Genomic DNA, 17,326 nt, shown 5'->3' with positions numbered 1-17,326 from the left:
TACAGGAGGTATTCCTGTGAAGGTAACCCCTTACATCTCATATCTCACCGCATCAGTTTGAATAGCAATAGGTTAATGATTATATATCAAGGACGTCTGATCAGAATAAACAGCCTACTCCACTATTCTGGGAGAAGATTAGACCTTTGACAGAGCAGTCACTCACTGTCGAATTAGGCTGCTCAAAGCCATCCATCTACTTGTCTTGTTTTGGAGCAAAAAAGAGCAGGCTGTGAATCAGAGCCTTCCTTAGACTCCATCATCCTCACAGCATTTTTAGGAAACAGAGATATCCATTACATCCTCTTTCTCACCCCCCCTTCTTCTTCCCCCTGCCCTCCTTCTCGTTCTATTTCCAGCTCAGTTTTGAACAGAAAGTTCGATTGATAAAGCGCAGAATCTATAAGCGCACGCACAGAGGTGAAGGGTTATTGAATATTCTGAAGACGAACTATTAAAAATGCATATTATCTCATTATTCCTGCTGCCAAATAACTCGAAACTGTATATGCCAGAAGATGGAAAATGGCTCTCCTTGTCTTCTTTTCTTGACCTGACAGAGGGCGCATGAAGAGGAGACAAGGGAGGGAGCAGAATGGTCTTTTAAAAACTGCTTCACTGCACTAATGTTCCTGAAACCTGAGCTCTTATTGGATCTGAAGGGCATTATAAGACAAGGCATCCTCCACCCTCTACCCCTGTTTAAAGGTGAGTGTATTACTGACTTCCTCACAGCAGCAGTTGGTGAGAACGCGCTGTTTATTGGTGATGTCACGTTATTTTCTTTTGTAAAAACAGCCACTGAGAGGGCTGGTGAAATAATGTTCAGAAAAGACATTTGTCAGCACTTACCCTCCCCCTGCGCCTCACTCTTAGCACACACACACACATTCACATACTCTCTCTCACATGTGCACATACACACACATACACACACACCAGGAGGCCTTATTAATTATTTGTAGCCACTTGACTTCATATTGTGCTTCCAGTGGCTTGGTCAAAGATTATAATTACCACTTCCCTGTTTGTATCATTTTCCATCTCCTGTGCTTTTAGTGCAGTATTACTTCTCTTGTCCCCCTCTCTCTCCCTCTCTTCCTCCCTCTCTCCCCGTATACACAAGACCAAAAGTGCAGGCACATCATTTATTGATAAGACAAAAAGAATGTAATGAAATTATCAATGTTCTTGAATTAATTATGAACATGATTAAGAAAGCTAAAATCTCAGGAGCCAGTCTCTCATTACCCATTCACTCTTAGGGATTGCTTTCATTCAGGGAAGGAGAGGCGAAAAAGCCTTCCAGCAGAGCCCACTCCAGCTCAGCTCTTCTCCCCGTGTGCCTGTCCCCTTGTCTCTGCTTGCCAGGCCAGTTGACCAACCCTCCAACAAACCAGCCACCGGCCCGCCTGGACGGCTCGCTCGCGCCCAGGCTTGTTACTGTGAGGTAGTCAGACGCAGCTAGCTGCCTCGTGGCCTCTGACATTTGCGTGGAAAAAAAAAAAAAACGAGGATGTGCTCAACTTTCCTCTCCTACACCTGCGATCGCGCTCTGGGGTCTCAAGGTAAGTGAAACTTTTGTCATTAGACTTAAACGGTTTAAGTTATCAGTTGTAGCTGTGTTTTCCACACATGTCTATGTGTCTGTTAACTGCTACAAGAAATAACTTTCACTATATCATATCAGTGAGAGTGAGTGCTTTCTTCATCTTATTTTACAGGGAAAATTAGAACAACATAACTATATTGCTAACTAAGAAAATACATTATGCATTACTTTCAGCAGACTTTCAGCAGCTTGACTAGAAAAACAGAATTTGTGGTAAATCATCACCTGTGTAAGACAATAGTAAAATAGACATTATAATGCATATTGGATATTACAAGTTAAATTAAGAATCTTTTACTTCAGTCTGTTCATTTGATTCTGTTTGATTTTGTCACACCAGTGTTACAGTGGCAGTCTGTAATGCCTTCTGCAGGGATTTAATTTAAGAGCTGTCTATTTCCACCGTGCAGTTTATGGTTGATATGAAGTGAACTGCTCTACCTCTATCACAAAACTATGCGCCCGAATAAATATGACATCCTGGTGACTAAAACAAAATGTAGTACATGTAATTTTTACCTTTTAAATAATCAATTGTATTTGCAATGATGCATTTGTGATTATGTTTGTAGAGCATGCCCACTTTGTATCAATGAGTGTAATTTCTCATGATGTTTAACTCATTTCAGCAGCTATTTATCCATTTATATTCAGTGAGAGCAACAGAAATGCTCAGCGAGAGCTACGTATATTTGGTTCACTCGAGCTTTCTTTTGCTCTGTCACACGGGACAGTATATGGGGCAATACTCCCCAAAGTATTGGGAGTTTCAAACAAAGTCTCTCTTTTCTGTCTTTCTAGCTTTCACTACATGTGCACACTCTTACACACTCTCAACTACAACCCTGCAAACACACACACACACGCTTAACCATACTGTAGATATAGAAATATAAACCTAAGCCTTTTTTTTTCTACTCACACCACAGTCCAAATAGAAATCAGACAAACCTACATATGGAAACACCACAGTATATTCACACTAATGTGCACACAGCTTATTCATCTCACAATGATTCGTGTTATTTTATGACACTCTGAAGTTAACCATTAAGTGATAACCAATTTAAGGTGAAATACAAGAGATATTCAGGCTTATACTTTTTACTGACAGCGAGAGCTTTGTGGGAAATTTAAAAAAAAATCCTAAAGTGAGATATGTGGAGCATTCCTTTTTTCTTTCTCAAGAATTAATATTATTCTTGACTTCTCTGTCAGAATTTAAAAAAATAAAAGACCCACTTGAAGGAAACAAAAACAAGAGAGAAAAGGAGAGACATCTTAGGGGTTAATGGCATTCCTCCTGTCCTAGCGATTGATCCAAGTATTGGATCGCCCATAAAGCTGCAGTTACTGGATATTACCCGCTATCGGCCTGCAGTGATGGCCTGGATAAGAAGTGCTTACCAAAGAGGATGCTCCTTCAGGGCAGATACAGTTTCCCAGCCCTCTGGGAACAACAACCACATGCCTGCTGCTTGCTCAGGAACTTTCTTCCTCATTGAGTAAATCCAGGGCTCTTATCAAGTTACTGGCCTAGTGAACTGCTCAAAAAATGTTTAAACCTCCTTAAATTTTTGAGCTGTGTTGGGAAAGAGCAGTAATCAAAAGGCACCTGTGTTTCATAGATAAGGGTGTTGATTGTTTGGTTTGGTTTTTATGTCGGATGAAATGGGGGTTATCGCAGATTCAGATCTGAGCAGAATGCACTTTTGCTGATTTTTACTGGGTTCACTTGCAAAGTTGCTGAGGAACCCATTACAGAACTGTATGTACTTAAAAGAAGTTTACTTTGTTTCCACCAGACATCGTTAACCTCGTCTTTAGTAATTACTGCAGTTGGTTTAGGGAAAAAAACCCTAAAATGGGCTTCAAGAAACTAGTCCTGTCTGTTGTAGTCTTCCTCGAGACTTGTATTGTGAATAGCCGATTCCAAGTCTGTGCCAAGGTGGGCAGCACTACCCATGAGCATCTGCTGTATGTCTCTCTGTGGTATTACCCATGAAGCACCTGGCTCACACCACACACAAGCAACCAGAGCCCAGATGGCAGCTAAGCAGGCTAATTATTTCAACACAAAACTCCACTGTCCCACACCGGCACTGTGGAGCTGCTTTGGCATTCTGCATCTCTGTCTCTAGATCTGCTGAAGAGGATGTCTGCCATGGAACTATAAAGGCGTCAAGTGGGTAATAATAGTCATAGACAGGCCCCCACACAGTGCTTGGCATCCAGATGTAAGGTTGGTCATAAGTGGTCTCCTTTAGAGGAACAGAGGCATTTGGCAACGTTTGATAGTGCATTGTTTTCGCCCTCATTGTTCATTGATGCAAATTCATGCTCATAATATTCCAGAGTTGATAACAGCATAAGTTTTTTTCAGTCTTTTTTTTTTTTTTTTTAAATCCACTCATAAATATAAGCACCTGGAAAATGCTGACTCGGATTCTTAACAGTATTCGATCGCAGTGGAAGCAACAGTAGCCAATTGTTTCCCCTCAAAAACATGAGCACAATAAGAATCTCTATTGTTTTGTGTATTTTCTTTTCAGCCACGAAATAACTGTGACATCTCCTTCAGCCTCCCTGTTCATTCATTTATTTACGGTTATCCACTGTGTCCCCTGGTGGCCATAGAGAGGTGCTGTGACGTCTTCAGATGCCGACACCGACCCAAAATCATTCACTTACCTCCTCTGTAATGTTGCTGTATCATCGAGGACACACTGTGTCCTTGTTTCAATCACAGCAGCACTCCCAGCGCATGCACTACATCCTGTTTGTGTATGGCATGACAGGCTTAGCGCTGTCAATTCAATTTTCAAGAATCCACTGACACTTACAAGCTCTAAACTACTGCAGGTGTAGTGCACTGCAGGCTTTAACCAAATTACAGCTGGTCTGGTAATCAAGCTGTGTCAATGTCTTTATCTAACATCAGAGGCTGCAGTTTCACTCTACATCCTCTCAGAGGTTGATGAAGTGTTGCCATTAGTGCGCATCTCCTGCCTCTTCAGCCACATCAGAGGAAGAATAGGTTGTGCTAGATAAAGCTGTCACTTAGAACAAGGTGCAGCGGCCACAGTGATAACCTACTGACTCCATCATTACAAACTCCACTAGTGGGAGGACGGCCAGTATCTTTATCTACTGGTTCTTGTTGGAGAACTATATTGCTGCCTGTAGCCATTGTGTTTTGTATTTTATAGACATGAAAAATATGGATTGACATGCAAAATAAGTAAATCAGGAGAGCGGTTAAGCTACTAGGCATCCACCACATGCTTCTCATCTCACATTATTTATTGGAAACATTAGAATTTCCTGCAAACTCTGTGCTGTGTGCTTTTTCTTATGTTTTGCAGTGTTTGAGAACTGAAATATTTATAAATGTCCAGCACAATAAAATATTTCACTATCTTCTTTAATGGCTAATACGATGTAGATATCTGGAGTTGGTTGTCAGAGAAGTCAGAACATTTACATTCAAATAAATACATTTATTGTTATGTCCAGCCACTAATTACAGTTTTTTACATGGAAAGGAAATTGCTAAACTATTTTGTAGACTCAAACTCAGAGGCAAATTAGCTGAAGTAAAGCAATAAAGACTCTAATTTGTCCCAGTACAGTTCTATCTCATCCTTTCACCCCCCCCCCCCCCCCTCCTCCTCTTTCCCTCTCCCTAAAGTGTATCCCATCTGCTTTGGGGACCTCTCGCCAGCATGCGAGAGCAGGATAAGCACACCATTTCCCTGTCAATACTTTGCTATTAGCCTCTGCAGATCCATATATCACTGAGCTGTAGGGTATGAGCTGGTGTAGGTTGTGTTCTTCTTATCTGAATGGCCAAGGCTGGGGTTCTCCTCTCTGCCCTGCACTTTGATTTATCCAGTCAGTAGGTTAATGAGAGATAGACGTTGGCCCTTTACTCTTACCCTGGGTGGTGGAGGGGCATGTACATGTAGACCAGTAGGATAGAGTAAGAAAGGCACCACATAATGTATTGTAAGAGAGTTTTCAATAGCAATTGAACAGTGGCAAGAAAATGTATGTTAATCCTTGGAAATAGCTAGTTTTCTAATTGAACTTTTATTCATATTAGACCAGTTTTACTTTAATCTTAATAGCACACAAAAGCAAACATCATGTGTATCACTTAAAACGCTCATTGAAAAATTAAGTAAATTGCAAGAATCTGTGACTCAGATGTGTATTTTCCTTATAGCTCTATCTCATTTCTGCCATATTTAAAAGTTATTCTTTGCCGTTAGCCTGTACTGCGTCTTTATCTTTAGTTTTAGTCTCACTGAGCATTCTGATGTTTAATTCATTTGGACTTGTTCAAGTCCAAGATCCAAACTTTTAACCTTTTTTTTTTATTTAACAAAAGACTAAGTCAAGAGAAAAATAAATGCTTAAACGATTCAGCTGTTTTGTTTATTTGTTTGCTTTTTGTTTTGTTTTTTATGTACCATTTGTATTAACAGTTGGTTGGCTGGTTTGTTTGTTTGTTCATTCATTGGTTGATTGGTTTGTTGGGGGTTTTGTGTCATTGGTCCAGTTGTTTGTTCATTCGTTCATTCGTTTGTCTGAATGGTCTAAAGTGGAGTTTGGTGAATAGCTAAGTGTACAAGTCAACTATGATATTTGTGCTGACAACCATGATGGTACCTGCTCACTTTAAATGCTGAAAAGAGTTAATGCAAACTATATCTATAAAATGTAATAACTATATATGTTGTTTCAACAGCAGATATTGGGGCTGACAAGAGTGTGATCTATGGTGTAATTACAAGCCACCTGCAGAGAAAGGAAAATTATGGGTCTCATGACAACACCGTCTGTGGCAGCTTACACCTTAACTTAAACGCTATATTTATTCATATTCATGGACAAGATGAGTATGATAAGTAGTGCCAACCCTAAAATGAGATATGTTGCCTTTCAACACTTCCCTAGATATGTGAGTTGCATTGCCTGTTACATCAGTGAGTTTATGACCTGCAGATATTTGGCCTCAATCCAGTAAGAAACTGCCTAATGAGCAAGCTGTGTCAGTGTCTCTTACAGCTCCCTCTCAGCAGTCTGCCTGTACAGTTTGTAGTGTGTGTGTGTGTGTGTGTGTGTGTGTGTGTGTGTGTGTGTGTGTGTGTGTGTGTGTGTGTGTGTGTGTGTGTGTGTGTGTGTGTGTGTGTGTGTGTTTAAAAACAAGTGAAATTCTCTATGTTGAAGGCATTTAGCTGTGGGATAGAGGAGGAACTCAGGAACACACACACACACAAGCACAACAGGGGAAGACAAACCACTGCCAGATAAATGTCCTACTTAACTATTACAGAACATTTGAACAAGAAGACAGAACCCACCCACCCCACCCCAACACACACACACACACAACTTACATGAAAATATTCAGCATATGGTTGTATGCTTCTAGCTTGTTTCCCAAGGCCAGTTTCCCAGCTGGCTCCCTGAGAGAACAGAAAAAAGAGGGGGAGAGAAACAAGGGCTCAAAAAATACAGGACAAGTGAAAGAAAAAGGAAAGAAGGAGATGTACAAAAATAAGAAGAGCAAGAATGAAAAATGCGGGGGAAATGAGAAAAAGTAGCTGAAGCACTTGCATGTGCCTCCCATCCCTACTCAGCCTCTGACAGATGTATCACAGGTTCAGACTGTTAAGTACCTGATAATTGGTTTGCCTGTGAGGCATTAGTCATTACAGTTCTGTAGCAACTAACAAGGCCCTATAGGGGATGACAGCTTTTCTCTGTGATTTATACAAGGTCTGAGAAAAGTGGTCCTACACCCTCCCAGACCTTTTTTTTAAACAGCATCAGAAGATCCCGAAAGAACTTCTAGTGTAAGAACTGTAAGTGACTGGCAGCATATTGTTGCACTTCAACTGCCAATATTGATCCTGTGAAACAGCAGTTTACTCCAAAAGCTGTGGGTTATAAAATGTGGCTCAAACTGCATTTGCACACATTTTGAAGGCCTGGACGTGCTGTATTATTCCTACTCGTCAGTGGATTGATTTGAAATGAATCGTTCTAGTTCAGGTCTTTGTAATGACCAATCCACAGGTATCTTAGTCACAGTTTGTTTAGAGTGGCACACAGGAGACAAGTGTAATATAGGTATGCTCAGTAATGCTGTTGACATCAAACACGTCTCATTAATAAATCAGGGAATCGTTTCAAGTCTGTCTCGCTGTTCTCGACTGTCAGCTTCAGACTTTGATAAGACCAGAGTAAGTACCGCGTTTAGTTTGAAGTTGTTCACATAAGCGGTGATCTTTTCGGTTTTCGCTGTTGCTAGGCGCCAGGCAGTTTTGTGACCTCATAGGCGATGTCACCAATCTCCACGTTGCCTAGCAATCCGTGTAGAGCGTCATTATCTGTGATCTCACAGTTCAGATAAGAGTCAGCAGTTCAGATAGCATAGTTTATAAGTAAGCCTCTAAAAGTAAAGAGCACTAGATGTGATGTCAGATCACACCAGAGTTTAACTGCTAACAGTGACATCTGCCTTTGCTCGTGCTAACTTGCCTTTAGTAACAAGTAGTGCGCTAAGATTTAAAGCATAGAAACACATATAATAGTGCAAGGGAAATCATTTCATACCAACAGAATTGATTGTTATTGTCTGTCTGGGAGAGAAAGATTTTTAGGCAGTTTAACATAAAAGACTAGAAACAATTGTAGGAATCACATTATTACAATAGGAAATAGTCTTCTTAGATCAAGGAAACTAAATTAAAAACCTTCATCTCACCCCTGACATCTAAAAAGCCCATAAGAAATCTAATAAATACATTTTCTTTACTATTTTGTTTTAAACCAATATTCCTTTTTGCCATCACTGTTCTAGATAAGAAGAATGACAATGTTATATAAAAATATTTTTAAAAAAGACTTTTCTCTGATGAAAGTATCTGATATATATTTTGTGACTTTGTAAAAGCATTCTACACAACATTTCACAAGATAGATGTTATTACTTTCTTACAGCCTATGATATATGTTCCTGTTGTAATTTGTAACAGCTGGCGGCTTCAAGAAACCCTTCCTGGACTGATTCTCATGATCGAATGGCCCAGTGCACGTCTTCATTATTATCACGGTTGTGCTGCATTGCACTTTAACGAGCAATAACAATAATAATAGCAAAGCCACCTTGCAATCTGTCTTGAAAGGGTTAACATGACTCGCACGTGCCGCCGCCTCAACATCCATCATGGTTCTATGTAACCAAATCATAGCTTCAATCACAAGGAAGATTAGATAGTAGTCTATTAATCTCCCATATTAGGAAAGATCCATTTGTGAAAGCAAACGGCCCAGAGAGGCCATCCTTTCACTTGTTGTCTCTAAATCTGATTAGCAAGTATAACGACATGTTGCTGAGGGTCACAGGAGATATAGATTGGTCCTGCCTGCATCTTACTGGCTTGTGTGTTGGAAGAATGAACCATTTTATGTTCAAGGGCTCTTGGGATTCCTGTTGTAGACAGCATTGTATAATGGTGGTGTTTTGGAGGGGGGGGGTCATTTTGAGCAGTGTAGTATGTTTTTGGTGAATCATTTTCAATAGGTTTGTCAGTCTTTCTAAACTCTCAGATACTTTGAAATAAAATGCAAATATTTGTTCACGTCTTGGTACTTCCTGAGAGAAGACTAAGAGAGAAGACGTGTTTGATTAATAAACAAACAGCGCATATTTCCAGCATTGTCTGGACAGACTGGCTTTCCAGCTGGAGGCCTAAATAAAAGAGCAGAAGTCTGGCGTGTGAATCTGTGCTTCGACGATAAATACTTCTGTCCTTTCACAAACACCTGCTACAGTGTGAGAGCTGTGGTACAGCAGCGCAAGAAGTCACTTGTTTAATTAGAGGCGTGGAGCAATACCAAAGCATACTTTACTAAGTATAAAACATTTCAAGACCACAGAAGTCCATAAAGTACACTTCATTTTCAAAGTTAAATTGTCATATCGACTTCATAATAGTGCTACAGTAGAGCTCCTGAGGAGACATAGATCGCTGTATGTTTGATCTATGACCCTTTCAGAGGTCATAGTGTTAGTAATAACCACAATGAGGAACATGTAATGATGTCATTGGTCTTTATTTAGCCTGCTTCCCTCTGCACACACTGGAAGAGGGCTAGCAGAGTCTGTGTCTGTCAGGTATCTGGTTTCTCCTACTGTCTTGGCTGGGACGAGGAGGAGGAGGAGGAAGAAGAGGAGGAATATCCGGTTACAGCGGGGAGCAGTGAGCATGGGGACAGATCTGTTTACTTGGGGAAGTTAATTGATTGGGTGGAAAGGTGGTGAGGGGAGAGAGGAGGAAAAGTAGTTGAAGGGGCAAGGATTAGGACGATATTGATCATGTGACCGCTCCTGCCATAACCTCCAATATGCTTGTGTGCTTTTTATTGCACTGTAATGTCAAATGAGATTGTTTCTTGTAAAAACAGGACAGAAAAACAACATGTGCTCAATGAGGAGGGCAAGGCAAGACAGTGGATCGTTGATGTGAGGATCACTCATTAAAAGATCAATTTTTATTTTTTTCATTAATACTTTGGCCTAAACAAAGGGTATGTCACAGAAAATATCCATGTATACCAACTCAACAGCTCAGTAATATCTATATTTAAAATCATTAATAACACACACAAATATCTGAGATAAAGGCAGAGAGCTTGTGTATTACCTTGGAGCATGTAATAGTTTTATTGTATGCAAGCTGCTTGAGCTGCAGTTAGTGTAACGTATATTAGCTTTCTTATTAGCTTTATTAGTGTTTGTTTTGAAAATCAGTCTTTATTACTCTTAGGAAATGTTTTTGTTGTCTTTTATGAACGTGGAGCACTAGGCAGAGTGCTAAGAAGACAAACAAATATAAGCACGGTCATGCGCATTGTGTCCGTCAGGGGAAATAGAGAATGAGATGGTGAACTGCTGCCTGCATGCCATCCACTTTGTACTGGATAGACCACATTAATTATTTAACAGCAAGGCTGCTAGCTATTATTACAGAAAAACAGTGGACTGCATCTGGACCCTTTCCTGACGTTTCTATGTCAAATACACACCTTGCCCTTGTGGGCACACCAAACCGCTGTGGAGCATGCATCTTAAAACAAGGGCATGTACGAGGCATGGTGCAAAACTCGCTGTCTGCTTTGTTAACAGTTTAATAACATGAGGTGCAGTATGTCTGAATGAGACAGTAAAAGTGAAGCACTTTGTGGTGTGAGTGCCCCACCGCTACAGAAATATGCATGCCTCTGTGCAGGTTGCTTACCTGTGTTTTTGCATGTCTAAGTATGAGTGAGCCAGACAGGTGTACAACAAACGCCTGTTTAAAAGAAGCAGGAAAGCTGATGGGGGGGGGGGGGACAGCTGCACGGATTTGTTTGCCATGACTGTACAGGCTCCTTACCGTCAGTCTGTCCTGCCTAGATGGGCATTTCTGTTATTCACTCAGAGGTTATGGTTTTAGATTGAGGGCAAAGCTTTCCAGCCTCTGGACTGTTTTGAAGGAATCCATTGTCAATAGAGATGCAGTGGGGCTAGGATTGTTTGCAGAGTTAATAGTAGTTTGATGATGTCTTTCTCAGTGACCTGAAGAGAAATTGACCCCTGTTGTGTGAGTATTTCTAAAATGTCACCCGCACAATTATGGTTGGAGTGTCCCTGGGCTGTTGTATGTAGGGCTTGTTTTATCTGAGACTGAGTCGTCCTCACAAAAATACACACACACACACACACACACACACACACACACACACACACACACACACACACACACACACACACACACACACACACACAAGTACTGCTGCAGTTTAATTTGCTGACCCATACCTCTACATCTTCTGAAAACGTGTTCCTTGAATGTCAGTAGAAATTAGTTTCCCCGTGGTGAGGATGAAATAATTTATTCATCATCAGTGACTTAAAGTGTTTCAACACGAACCTTTTACAGATACAGTACGTATTGGTTCTTTTTAACCACAGCAAAGTGGGATATTTTCAGTTGTAGAGTTGTATGGATACATTCGTTCATTGTACAAAAAAAAAATTAAAAGGTCTCGGTTGCATTTACACATGCAGACACAAAAAAGGAAGAGATGATGTAGATATCGACAGAGGTGTCCATGACAGGGTAGAATTGCATTCATCAGTCGCTGTTGTTACTCCCGCTCGTATGTCTTGGAAGCAGCTCGTTTAAAACCTTTTTTGCTGACTTGTAAAGTTAAACTAATTTAATCCTCATGTTGTTGTTAATTAATACAGCCAGGGAAGAAAGACGAAAAAATAAAACAGAGGTTAAGGAAAAGAGAAAGAAGGGGGACAGAGGGAAGAAAGCAAATCCTCTAGAGAGATGTATAATTCATGCTCACGACTGTGGGAGAGATTTTGTATGTGTGTGCGTGTGTGTGTGGTTCCTTCTGTTCTGAACAGTGTTTTATACTGTAGGGTGATCACTGTGTATTTGCTCAATCTCTGTCCCCGTGTCTTTGGGGTTTGGATAACCAGCACACTGAACTGAGCGCAGGCCGAGACCTGAGTAAGTCACGGTTTCTCTCTTTCTGCATCTTGATTTAAACTGTGACTTCCACTGTGTGCATGCAGTGTTCACTCTAATAGGCAGGGTTAGCAGTGATTCTACGCACCCATCATTTTTCAGTTTTTATTAGGTATGTTAGAGCTATCTTTTTTTTTTAATTTCCTGGAAAATTATTTATGAGAGGCAATAATAGTGAATCATCGTGCATGAACACTTTTGGGAATTAGCATGCATGCAATCTTTTTCTTTTATTGTTTAACTCAGTATTATTATTATTATTATTATTATTATTATTATTATTATTATTATTATTATTATTATTATTATTATTATTATATGTACTTATACTGTTACTTTATTCTGACGTCACAGGTTTTAGATGTTACTGTTTAAATTTCCTTTGAGTAAATTTAAAGTAACTTGCACATTAGGACTTACTGTTAGCCTCCAGCTCAAGGTAGGAACAAACGTCACTCTCTTATTTAAAAGGGGGAGATTAGTTTGATTACACAGGAATGAAGACACACCTAAGTAACTGTGGACATTGAACCTTTGGGTTGTGTTCAGAGACGTGTGATCTTTCTTTCAAGGTTTTTCTGCCAGCTGCTTTGTGTGATCAGTAGCTAAACGAGTGAAAGCTAAGCTCCAAAGAAACTGACGGAATTAACTTTCTTAAGTTTGGATGTAGCGGCTGTTACGATGTCGAGAACAAACTTTAGGGCGCGGCTGCAGTCTTCACCTCATCATAAATTATAAAAGTAGAGGATTCCCATGCGTGTGAAATGACTTTGTTCACAGTTTGTGTCACATCAGTGCATGTTCAACTAGGCAAAACAAAAGCTTTTCAATATTTTAGTGCACAGGGACCGACAGAGTGAAGAGAGACATTATTGTACTGCTGTTCCTGCCTGTCTCGTCCTTTCCTATCTGGTGTCCTGTCCTCTCCCATCCTCTGAAGTACTCTCCTCTTCTCTAAGATTACAGCACCCCCTCTCCATGTCAGACTAACTTTTGCACAGCAAGTATTGACTCACATCCATCCCTCTTCCTCATTTATCATTGCTCTCCATCTGCCCTATGTCATAGGCACCATAAGCTTCAGTACAGCCTTTTTTTTCTTGCGCAGTCAACTGAGTTTGAAGTGTGTTAATCAAATTTCCTACAGGTACATCAAGATTTTGGGTCTCAGAGGTCCAGTAAAAATGCAGAACTGTAAAAATGATCAACAGGGGAGGGGCTATTGAACAGATGTGGAAACAGAGATTCTGAGAGTAGATTACAGAATAATAGAACAGCTTCCCTTCACATTTATTTATATTTCATTCGTATTTGCAGTTAAACGAGTGGACTTTCCATCAGATCGCGAAAGTATTTTTTGGTATACTTTCACTGAGTCCATCGGGGGAAGGTTTCTACATCTCCCTACGATCCACTTTGTGTGCTTGTCCAAGGATTTGTCTGATTAGGCGCTGCCTAATTAGGTCTGACTAGGCAAGCTTTTTAGTCACATGCCATCACGCATGAGATATGGTTAAAAGATAGATGGGCAGGACATTAACTGTCAACATGGAGGAACACTGCTGGTGGGACTTTCACTTCTTGGTAGTAGTGAACTCCACCCTGCTTGTCCTGATGGGAGAAAACATTGAAACAATATTTAATTGTTTGTTTTTTGCAAAAGAGTGCAGTTGATCCTTTTGTTTTAGCAATGTCACACCTAGGATGACAAACTGAGATTCCTTTAAATGCCTCAAAAGGCCAAGTGGGCGTCATCTTTTGATTGTGGTTTACATTTTTCTGTGTATTACTGGTTAAATATATTTAAATGACACAGTACTAGGCAAGCGTTAAGCAAACTCCTCATTTATTTATGTATTTTTTATTTAATTCAACAACATAATTTTTAGGATATATCTACAGAAGCATCTTTATCAAAATGTACCATGAAGCAAGTCGTCACAGGTGCAAAGGAGCAAAGACGGGTTCATCAGTTCTTATGAATTAGGTCTTCCCACTGGTTGAATCTTTTCCCCCGCTGATGCAGCAACACTGCACAAAGCTGGAAAAGCAGCTAAAGCAGAGACACAGATAAGTGACAAAACAGCCGAGCGCTCAGATATTAATCGAGACATTTTAACTTTGTCATGAGAACATTTGCAAGCTGCAAGGCGCTCTGCTGATGTTTAGCCTGAGGCTGTGACAGACAGGAGGGGATGTTATGCTATCACAGCGTTTGATCACCGGCATCACGGGAACACAGGTATCAGAGAGAGACTCGTATCTCTCACAGCTGTTCAGATTCTGTCGTGGGGCTTGTTTAGATATTGGTGTAAATGGGATGAGGAAGATTTAACTTTGAAGATATGAGATTAATTATTTTTTCTTCCCCCTTCTGATCTCTTTCAAAAGCTGTGCGCTGTGAGTCTGAGCATTTTTTTTTTTTTTGGCTTTTTTTTGCTTTTTTTTAATGAAATAAATGGTAGAGGCAAATAAATTTGCATGACTCAACAGAAAAAATATTTTCCAGAGCTCTGTGTGTTAATAGGCTTCACAGTACAATTACTTGGCCTGTACATAATGGAAGTGCAATCAATGTATGGATCCTGCCCCCTACTGTCAATGATGGAAATGGCATCTATAATCAATTAGTGGTGACTCAATGTTAGAGGGCTGCAGGCTAACAGCGATTAACAAAAACTTTCCTTTTTGGTGGGGGAGATTTGTTGTCCATTGCCGCCAATTATCTCACATGTTACAACACACTGGGGTTTGCTTTCGATATTTTGTTGCTGGTTTATTTTCAGCATGTCTGCTTCATTGTTTCAATGAGCACAAAGCACAGATCATTTTCTTCAGTTGTAGTATTTTTATTATCAGCTCCTCATTGTTATTTCCTCTTTCTCTCATAGAAACCCCCCCACCCTGGAACCAGTGCAGGCCTCATGTTATATGCAGGGAACACAGCAACCTCTTCTGGCCAAAAGTGAACGCAGCAGAGAGTCTGTGCTGAAGCCAGAATATAACAAGTGAGTAACACCTATTATCACTGTTGACAGCGGTACTTGACAAAACTAGGTTTGCAGAAATTATGACGCCTCGGGAAATGAAGTGGCATTTTATTGTCAGTGCCACATTGTTGCCAAACAGTTAAGAGTTTGAAATGGAGCCACTGACTCTAACTGACATCTCATAGGAAATGTTAAAACCCCAGATGCCTGGTATCACATCTCAACAGATAACTGACTAGTAATTTGACTTGAGAAAAATCATATTATTGCCTGGGGAAGCATTAAAAAGTATTCCATGATCAATGTATCTGATTAGTTTGCTTTGATGGTACACTGGTGAGCTAATCAGGCCAAAGGGATCAATAGAGCACTTGACACTCTGTCTTTCATTCCTTCTGTCTTTGGATAACTACAATGTAAATGACTGGGTACTAAAGGAAACCCTACTGGGACGAATACTAAACTCTGCCTGTGCTGCATTGTGCACAGGGGAATCTCTGCAGACACTTAGCCGGTTCTTAATCAGTAGCGCGCAAAAAGTAGGTCCCTATTACACAGCCCTCTCTGAGTCTCTTATCATCATATTTGTCAGAGCTGCTTTATTCATTTCCAGATCAGTTTCCTCATACTGTAAACTTTTCAGCCTTCATAGCAAATCCTTGAGGTGCAATCCTTATTGTTCCTGATTGGCTCTGAACCTCTTTTTTCCCTCCTTTTCAGGCTCTGTGTTCCCATTTCTTTCTCTGTGTCAGGCACTGAGAGCTACAAGGATACCAGATGCCGTCCCAGCCTATTTGTCTTATCCGTTTTCACAGACAAACTAATTGCTATACAAAAGGTGCTGGCGTGTCCTGTCGAGGACCCTTGTAAATGCTTTACATCCACCACTCCATTCTGCCTGCCAGTAAACTGGCTAATTATAAAAGGATCACAAAAGAGTGTGATTAGGGATACAGAAGAGGGGGAGGAGGTGCGGTCCCACACCAGTGTAAATGGAGCACCTGAAACTGTTAGCTTAACATTAATGAAAACTCATTTTTGAAGCCGCCCAAATAGAAACTTAAGAGGAGAAAATAAACGTTTTATTATTGTTGGAACATTAATGTTTAGAGGTTCTAGTGCCACCTGTTAATATAAGACACACACACACACACAGGTAGAGCAGATCCTTGTTTTTTTTATTTCAAACACAGTGTAATAAATTATTTTAACTTAGTTTTTTTTAATGATTTTTCCATCAGTTGAATAAAAAATTCTCAATAAAATGTCTTCAAATTCTTTGATTTTTTCAGCAACTATTAAAAAAATATATACTGTACTAAGCAGATCTTATTATACTAAAAGCTGAAATATAGATGTACTCCATAACAAGTAAAAGTACTCATGATACAAAAAATGTGTGATACAGTATATAAAGTGTGTCTATATATATATATATATATATATATATATAGGTTTAACTAATGCATTAATGTGTAAGCAGTGATTTGCTGTTGTTTGTTGTTGGATCTTCTTTTATCCTGTTTCAGGTTTTATGAAGTGATGGTAAGTTTTTCTTGAAAAATTAACAATTAAAGAAATATGTGCATAAGAAATTTTGCATTTACAAAGCACTATCGGACAATCTTGTTGGCTCTTAATGTGCTTTTTTAAGCCCCCCCCCCCCCCCCCCCCAGAAAAAAATAAACAAAAATAAACAAAAAAAACAGCTGTGCACATAATATGCAGGAGCATTGAAGGCAGTCCAGTAAAATAACACTACTAACGCTGGCAAACAGATTGAAGAAGGATGTTGGGACTCACATGTAAAGTTCAGTGAATGTCTCGCATAGCTGTGCTGATCATGTTAGCATCATCTGTCCACAGACAAAGAGAAATTAACAAGAGCCTAAGCATTCTGCTCAAAACTGCCTTTGTGTTAGTTCCAGCGACTGTAGGTGCCTCCCAGATCCTGCTAAGCCATTAAGAGACGCAAAGGCAGAGTCTCATGGCAAAAACAATGCAGATACATTGTCGCTGCTGGTAATAAAAACCTCTCTATTTGCCAAATGTCAACAGAGCTATGGACAAGCATCAGAAAGATAGTATTTCTTTCTGGGCTATTTCGTTTCATGTTGTGTTGC

At 40.0% G+C, this 17,326-nt stretch overlaps 1 long non-coding RNA gene across 2 annotated transcripts in view; it reads left to right on the top strand.

Moving 5' to 3' along the window:
• The window catches only part of LOC113020848 (uncharacterized), an 82,670-nt gene that overhangs the window by 49,237 nt on the left and 16,107 nt on the right, over positions 1–17,326 (top strand). Inside the window, exons 2-5 of one of the 2 annotated variants that reach the window (XR_013901947.1) lie at positions 561–708; positions 1,266–1,568; positions 15,105–15,221; positions 15,924–16,468. This is a non-coding gene — a long non-coding RNA (uncharacterized LOC113020848). Of the gene's footprint in view, positions 1–560; positions 709–1,265; positions 1,569–15,104; positions 15,222–15,923; positions 16,469–17,326 lie in introns of those variants that run through there. The other variant, XR_013901941.1, reaches the window with a different exon arrangement.

This window comes from Astatotilapia calliptera, chromosome 1 (genome assembly GCF_964374335.1).
Source record: "Astatotilapia calliptera chromosome 1, fAstCal68.1, whole genome shotgun sequence".
In the NCBI taxonomy this organism is placed as follows: Eukaryota; Metazoa; Chordata; class Actinopteri; order Cichliformes; family Cichlidae; genus Astatotilapia; species Astatotilapia calliptera.
The sequence above is the reverse complement of the archived record's forward strand: the minus strand, read 5'-3'. Positions and strand labels throughout refer to the sequence as shown.